We start from the raw sequence: 8,822 nt of genomic DNA, 5'->3' as shown, positions 1-8,822 counted from the left end.
TAGATTAACTACAAACCAAGCCTGAAGGGACCTGAGGTGTTAGGGGAAGAGGAAGGAACAGTGTTAGTTACTTATGCGGAATTTTGATAAAATCTTTGGTTTCGAAAGGTAACTATCTGAGTGTGGTGGGGGAGGATAAGGGTAAAAATGATGTATGAGAAATGAATTCAACAGTAAATTGCCATGATAGAAACAGTGAATTTCAATGGTATAAACCAATGCCCTTTATCTCCATAAAAATTAATGGTCTGTGATTGTGTTCCTTTCTTTTATTGAGTTACTTTGCTGAGACCTCTGGAGACCTTTCTGAGGAAAAATTTTACTTGAGTAGAAGAAAGTGATAAAGATATATGAAAGACTTACCTAAAAGATGAAGAAAGAATCCCATAAAAAATAAAATCTTAGGCTAACAACAAACATCAGACAACCAGTGAATAAATCAATAATTCTCATTAGTAAGCATATACAGAAGTATGAGGACCTACAAAACTGAAAGATATGGTTACCAACAAAGTGTAATTGGCTTCTTAAAATTCTGTGAATTATTGATATTTCTAAAGTTGACCAAATAATATGTCAATGTAAATTGATATAAAAGGTTCAAGCCATATATAACATAAACCTTCAAAGTCCTTTTCCCTCCTTTCACCACCTTCTCCAACTCCTTCACTAGAGATAACCACCATTATCAGGTTGCTTTGTAACTTTCTGTATTGTCTATGTATATTGTGGTATACATACATATGTGATCTTGCTTTAAGAAAAAAGCATAAATGGGATCACACCACACACATTGTTCTTCTCTTCTTTCCCACTTTGTCTTAAAGATCTTTATCAGCATATGAACATTTGTTCTATACTTTTTAATGGGTACAAATTATTCCACTGAGTTAAACTGCTGTAAGTTGTTTAACTACATCCCAACTGACAGATACTTAAAACTCCATTTTTGTTGTAATTGCAAATAATTCTGTAAGAATCAGTCTTAAACTTTCTTCTGCAGATGCTCAAGTAGTTTTGTAGGAACACTTATTAAAAATAGAATTACTGGTTGGATAGTTTAAATTTTGATACTGTCAAATTATTCCACACATATAGGACTTAATTAATTTATATTCCTACCAAAAGTGTTTAATTGCGTACTTCCTTGCAACTTTGTCAATACTGGGTATCATCAATCTTTAATTTTTTGTCCATTTGCGAGGCAAAAGTTAGTATCTTCTATTTCAATTTTTTACTTTCTTAGCTACTAATGAGATTGAATAGCCCTTGACAAATATTGAAAATTCATATTATCCTATAAATTATCTTTTTATAGCCTTTGCACATTTAAAAAATGCTTTTCTAAGTGGTGTAATTTTAAGCACTCTCTATATTACAACCATTAAGCAGTTGTCTATCACAAATAATTTCTTGCTGTCACTTGGTTTTCATCTATCTAACTTATAGTTTTCCTTGAATTTATTTATGTTGCTAATGCTCTCTGGACTTTTAAGTATTATTTAAGAAAACCATTCCCAATATTAGTGAATTAAAATTTTCTATATTTGTATTATTATTTTATATATTTTAAATTTTTACATTTAACTGCTTACTACATTCTGATAAAAGGATAAGTTTTGATTTCTTTCCCAAATGGATCCCAACCTCATCTATTTGAGGTTCTGTCTTTTTTCTAATGATTAAATTACTTGATGATATAATAAATTACTATACATGCATGAGTATGTTTGAGGATTCTCTATTCATTTGACAGTATTATTTGTAAATATTATTTTTATTTTTACATTTTTTTATTTTTTAAGGTTCATTAATAGTATAAGGGGATGCATGTGAAAATTCCGTATCTCGATGTAGTGTGTTTTGTGCAAGTTCACCCCCTCTGTTACATTTCCTTAACTTCCCTCCCATTGGTGGGTTTCTTTATGCTCTCTCCATACATACATAAGTAACATACTTCAATCTTCTTCACTCCTGATACCCTCTCTATTTCCCCTCCTTCTCTTGTTGACCTCCACCAGTGTCTCTTTTGCACTCAAGTCCCGTTATAATTGATATTTTTGTCATTTTAGAACTGTTTTCTGCATGTGAGCAAAAACATGTGATATTTGGATTTTTGAGGCTGGTTTATTTCACTCAATATGATAAACTCCAGTTCTATGCATGTTCCTGCAAACAACATAATTTCATTCTTTTTTATGGCTCAGTAATACTCCCCTGTGTATATATACACCATATTTTCTTTTTCATTAATTAGTTCTTGGGTAACTAGGTTGATTCAATATTATTTTTGACTTTTACAATACAGTGTTAAGTCATATAATATATTATTCAATACCCAAGAAGTCATAGGTTTCTCAATGTCTGTCTTCACTTCCATACACCCATTATCATTTTTAAGTTTTTGTTGGGTGGTCTTATGTACTTTCTCTTTCAGATGAATGTAACAGTGTGTGTTAGATTTTATAAACAAAGAAAACTATGGGGATTGTGATTTGCAGTACCTTGAGTATTTTAGAACATTTGGGGATAAAAGGCTTCTTTACAAGGAGGCCTCTACTCATACGGGAACATGGCTTGCTTTTTCCTAAGCCTGGATTTTACCTTTGTCTTCATAAAATCTTAAAAATGCTTGCAAGGTTCATTCTTGTTTTATGACTTTGTAACTATTTTGACATTTTTCTTTTCCTCACTAGTGTAAGTCTCTTTATAATGTTATTTTAATATGACATATTAGTTAATAAGTATACTGATAAATATAATAAGAATTATATTATATCATATAAGTATTGCTTGAAGTTTACTTATGTTTCTATTTTACCTTTTGAAGCCTTCACTTTATTTTATTTTATTTATTCATATGTACATACAATGTTTGGGTCATTTCTCCCCCCTTCCCCCCGCCCCCTCCCTTAACCACCCCACCCCCTCCCTCTCCCCCCAAACCCCCTCGCTTTCAGGCAGAAACTATTTTGCCCTTATCTCTAATTTTGTTGAAGAGAGAGTGTAAGCAATAATAGGAAGGACCAAGGGTTTTTGCTAGTTGAGATAAGGGTAGCTATACAGGGAGTTGACTGCATTGCTTTCCTGTACATGTGTGTTACCTTCTAAATTAATTCTTCTCTAACTAACCTTTTCTCTAGTTCCTGGTCCCCTTCTCCTTTTAGCCTCAGTTGCTTTAAAGTATCCGCATTAGTTTCTCTGTGTTGAGGGCAACAAATGCTATCTAGTTTTTTGGGTGTCTTACCTCCCTTGTGTGCTCTTGCTTTATCATTGATCAAAGTCCAATCCCCTTGTTCTGTTTGCCCTTGATCTAATGTCTGCATATGAGGGAGAACATACGATTTTTGGTCTTTTGGGCCAAGCTAACCTCACTCAGAACAATGTTCTCCAGTTCCATCATTTACCTGGGAATAATAACATTTTGTTCTTCTTCATGGCTGCATAAAATTCCATTCTGTATAGATACCACATTTTCTTAATCCATTTGTCAGTGGTGGGGCATCTTGGCTGTTTCCATAACTTGGCTATTGTGACTAGTGCTGCAATAAACATGGGTGTGCAGGTGCCTCTGGAGTAACCTGTGTCACAGTCTTTTGGGTATATCCCCAAGAGTGGTATTGCTGGATCAAATGGTAGATCAATGTTTAGCTTTTTAAGTAGCCTCCAAATTTTTTTTCCAGAGAGATTGTACTAGTTTACATTCCCACTAGCAGTGTAAGAGGGTTCCTTTTTCCCCACATCCTCACCAACACCTGTTGTTGGTGGTGTTGCTAATGTTGGCTATTTTAACAGGGGTGAGGTGGAATCTTAGTGTGGTTTTGATAGGAATGGTGAGCATTTTTTCATGTGTTTTTTGGCCATTTGAATTTCTCCTTTTGAGAAAGTTCTGTTTAGCTCACTTGCCCATTTCTTTATTGGTCCATTAGTTTTGGGAGAATTTAGTTTTTTAAGTTCCCTGTATATTCTGGTTATCAGTCCCTTGTCTGATGTGTAGCTGGCAAATATTTTCTCCCACTCTGTGGGTGTTCTCTTCAGTTTAGAGACCATTTGTTTTGATGAACAGAAGCTTTTTAGTTTTATGAGGTCCCATTTACCTATGCTATCTCTTAGTTGCTGAGCTGCTGGGGTTCCATTGAGAAAGTTCTTACCTATACCTACTAACTCCAGAGTATTTCCTACTCTTTCCTGTATCAACTTTAGAGTTTGGGGTCTGATATTAAGATCCTTGATCCATTTTGAGTTAATATTGGTATAGGGTGATCTACATGGATCTAGTTTCAGTTTTTTGTAGACTGCTAACCAGTTTTCCCAGCGGTTTTTGTTGAAGAGGCTGTCTTTTCTCCATTGTATATTTTTAGCTCCTCTGTCAAAGATAAGTTGGTTATAGATGTGTTAAAGCCTACACTTTAGAAAACTCTTACTAATCCTGTTCTTTCTTTTTTGAGATGGTCACCAGGCTGAGCTTGAACTTCTGGGCTCAGGTGATGCCCCTGCCTGACTCCTGTGTAGCTGGAACCACAGGCTTATACCAGTGCACCTGGGCAGTCTGTTCTTTAGTATGTTGCCTTGGACAGGCTTGTTTTGAAATCATAGAGCCAGTAAACACTATGGTTTTGTCTGTTCAGAGCTTTTATTCCTGTTATTTGTGACACGGAATGCAACAGTGAAGACTGATGATGAATAGGGTCATCTTAATCTTCCTTTATAGAATAATAGAAATGTTTACATTTGAATATTTAGAGCTATATTAGATATTTCTCTTAGATTTTCTTCTTATTATTAATTTTTTCCTTCTGTCCCTAGCCTACTTGAGGTTTTTGAAAGTAAAAGTGAATCTTGATAGCTTTGACACTCACTGCATTGAGTTTCTTCTTTAATCCAGCGGTTGCATGATTTCTATTAATATTTACGTGCTAATGTTGAACTCTCCTTATGTTACTGGACTCCATCCTGTTTGGTTGAGAGGCATGATGTTTAATATAACTTATGGGCTTGATTTGATACTTTAATTAGAGTATTTATAACATTAATAAGTGAGATTGGCTTGATTACTGCTTCCTTCCACCCCTCCTTTCTTTCCTTCCTTTTTACCCTCTGTGTCCAGTTTAGGATCCGGTTAGTCAGCAGTATAAACAACTAGTTTTAATGTCTGGTACAATTCATTTAAGACTACTCTTAATTTGAAAATCTGGTGAAATGAAATGTAGCTTATAGTCTTTTAAAGGATCAATCTTTGACTGTTTTTCAATATCTTCTGTAATTGTTGGTGTATTCATGATTTCTGCTTTATCTCTCTCTCTCTCTCACACACACACACACTCTATTTATAAATATTTTTATTTTTTTGCCTAAATGACTGAGGTCCTGTTCTTTGACTCAAATGGAGCTGAATAAACTCCTTTCAATAAATTCTTTCTATATCCGAATAGGAATAACCCACTTTACTAATGTCATTCTTGATTTGGTGGGCTGATATAATTCATTAGCTGCATGATTTTTATGGACATATGTTTATCACTTGATTGTACATATTCATAAATATTTTATTAATCAGGAAACTTTTTAAAATAGTAAAACTAGCTGGATATGGAGGTGGACATTTGAAATCCCAGTGACTCCCATGATAGAGATTGGGGGAATCATGGTTCCAGGCCAGCCCTGGCAAATGTTAGTGAAAATCCCATCTCAACAAGCAAGCTGGGTGTGGTGGTTCACAACTGTTATCCCAGTTATGATGAGAAAGAGGCATGGATAGGAAGATTGTAGTCAGAAGCAGGCTTGGGTAAAAATTGAGACTACCTGAAAAATAACTTAAAAAAGCAAAAAGGCCAGAGGTGTGGTTCAAGTGGTAGAGCATTTGCTTGTCCTGAGTTCTAACTCTAGTACCACCAAAAAAAAAAAAAAAAAAAAGAAGAAAAGAAAAAAGAAAGAAAAGGTTTCAGATAGATGAAAGTCTTCAAGCTGACAGGATGCTGTGGTAACAAATGGCCAACCAATCTTATTTCTCCCAGGGCCTCAGCCTTGCCCAGGTGGACAGCTCCCCATCACAGGACACTTCTCTTTGGATGAAAATGTAGTTTGGTTCAGTTCAGTTCAAACTTCTGTACCTTTGTCTTGATGGATTGTTGAAAAGAATTATTGTTTTAGAAAAGCTATAGATCTAACCCAGGATTCCTTTAACTACAGGTGATGCTGTTTGCTTTGTGTTCATGTCTAAATAGAGTTTTACTATCAGAGTTTTGTCTCTCCAAAAGGAGACTATGACTGTGGAAATTGGAGGGGGCAGTTCTGAAGATTTCTTGCAGAAAGATTTGATAGGCTTTTGCTCTTCACATATGTGTAGGCTTTTTCTCTCTTCTGTAGGCCTGTTGTTTTCATTTTTACTTATTTTTTGTGGGGCTGGGGTTTGAACAGGGAGTCACGCTTGCAAAGCGGCCATTCTATTGCTTGAGCCACATTTCCAGTCCATTTTTGCTCTAGTTATTTTTGGAGATGGAGTCTTGCAAATTATTTGCCTGGCTGGCCTCAAACCTCAATCCTCCCAACCTCAGCCTCCCAAGGAGCTAAGATTACAGGCATGAGGCACCATCACCTGGCTGGGTTTTATTTTTATAGCTTGAATATAACTATGTTGTCTGGGAAGGAACATGATATAAAGTAATCAGAAGCAGAGCTACTGTGAAATCAGGGTTAGACATCTTAGAATCTTCCTTTCATGCCTTCTCCATTTACCTCCTCTTCTCCCTCTTTTCCAGATAAGTTAAGGGATATCTTTCATTCTGATGAGCACAGATTAACATTATTGCATAGACTGTCTCTTAAAGACTCAAACAAAAGCCGGGCGCCAGTGGCTCACGCCTGTAATTCTAGCTACTCAGAAGGCAGAGATCAGGAGGATCGTGGTTCAAAGCCAGCTGGGTAAATAGTTGGAGATTCCCTATCTCAAAAAAAATCATCACAAAAAAGAGCTGGTGGAGTGGCTTAAGGTGGTGTAGGTCCTGAGTTCAAACCCCAGTACTGCAAAAAAAGAAAAAAAAAAAGACTCAACCTCAACTTTGACGCATTCACAGACTATTTTGTACACAACATGGATATGTCCATGGGAAAAGGTGCCTTTTAAAACTCATACATTTCCTTATGGCTTCCCAGTGTCTTGTACACTATTTTTTACCTTCAAAATGGACCCTCTTAGAAACCCATCTTTGCCATATACCCACCGTGTTGAGAGAACTGAGAAGATTAAAATGCAAATGGAACTTTTAAAACTGCAGTTAATGATATTTCTAAGTGATAAGCACACTAAATGAATGTGGAAAGACATCTATTTTTACACTTGAAAGACTTGAAATTGTTTCACTGAGTTGTTTCATGAAAAACTGATCTAGATAAGCCAGTCAAGGCCCCATATGAATTTAGTAGCTTAATCTCTTGGATGATATTATAATTTACCCACAACTTCATGATTTGATTGAATTAAAATTGAGTAGGTCAGAAAATTATTTTCTTGTACTTATTTTAAAACATTATTAATGATTATGTTAGTTTAAAGTTTTTTCTTTTTGGGGTTTTAAATATGTATGTCTTAACTCTAGTTTACTTTTATATTTTACATCCACACTAGGCTCTCTAGTTCAGAACCTTCATGAGTTCTGATTCTGTTATTTCCCTTTTTTGAGCTGGTTATTTTCAGAGCCAGTCCTTATTGTGGAGTTTTAGTTCCCTTTTTTTCTGAAGACGTCTACCCAGTCTGACATTCAAATTAGTTGATAACATAGGACAATGTAGTCATCAGAGTTAGTGAGCCCTCCTATATGAGAACAATCTTACAAAATTAAATTTGCCTTATATTAATTAAAACATATTATTCAAATATTGTCTGCATCACTTTAACCCATCTCTTAGTTTAGTGCATGGAGCAAAGTCTCCCTGTCCAAATAAAGGGGAAAAAAAAAACCAAACTAAAACAAACAGGTGAACCAACAAACAAAACAAAATGCTGATATTCTAGGAAGCTAAATAAGATCTTGTGAAAATAAGGGCAAATAGCCAAAATAAAATAGAAACTATCTTAAAATCAGAAAATCACAGAAGAAATCTGATTCTTTTAAGCATATTCACCCTAATGAATAGAAGAGTTGGGCTAACAGTAATGAAGAAATTTCAGACATTGGCTCCAATGGTGCTTTGCAGACACATCTTAAGGTATTGCTGCAAGAGATTGCACATGCACTCTGCCCTGACTTCTTGAGGGTGGATGAGGGCCGCCTATGCTGCACGTATGGCATTGGTAATGGACGCAGCAATTGGTGAAGAATTAAGATCATTTCCTCTGAAGCTTTTCCTTTTGAATTTTTATACTTAAAACAAGATTCAATAGTAACAGCTTATTTTGTACCATGTGCTATACATGGGCTCTTTTATCTATTCCTCTCTAAAAGCTTTTGTTTATAGATATGTGAAAACTGGAACATAGAGAGTGTATTAGTTAACCTAGGCAGTTGTACAAACACCATAGCATAATAAATAGACAAGACATACTGTACATGGATAGCTTCACACAACAGGAATTTATTTTCACACAGTTCTGGAGACTGGGAAGTTCCAAGGTCAAGGTGCTGACAATTCAGCTTCTGATGAAGACTCTCTCTTCCTCCCGCCTTGTGTTCTCACGTGGTAGAGAGAGAACTCTTCTGTGTCCCTTTTATAAGGATAATAGTCTATCAGATCAGGGTCCGACCTGCACAACCACATTTAACCTTAATTATCTCCTCACAGGCCCTGTCTCCAGTTGCAGTCACATTGGAGGTTAGAGCATCAAC

Source organism: Castor canadensis, chromosome 4 (genome assembly GCF_047511655.1).
Source record: "Castor canadensis chromosome 4, mCasCan1.hap1v2, whole genome shotgun sequence".
Lineage (NCBI taxonomy): Eukaryota > Metazoa > Chordata > Mammalia > Rodentia > Castoridae > Castor > Castor canadensis.
Note: the sequence above shows the minus strand (reverse complement) of the source record.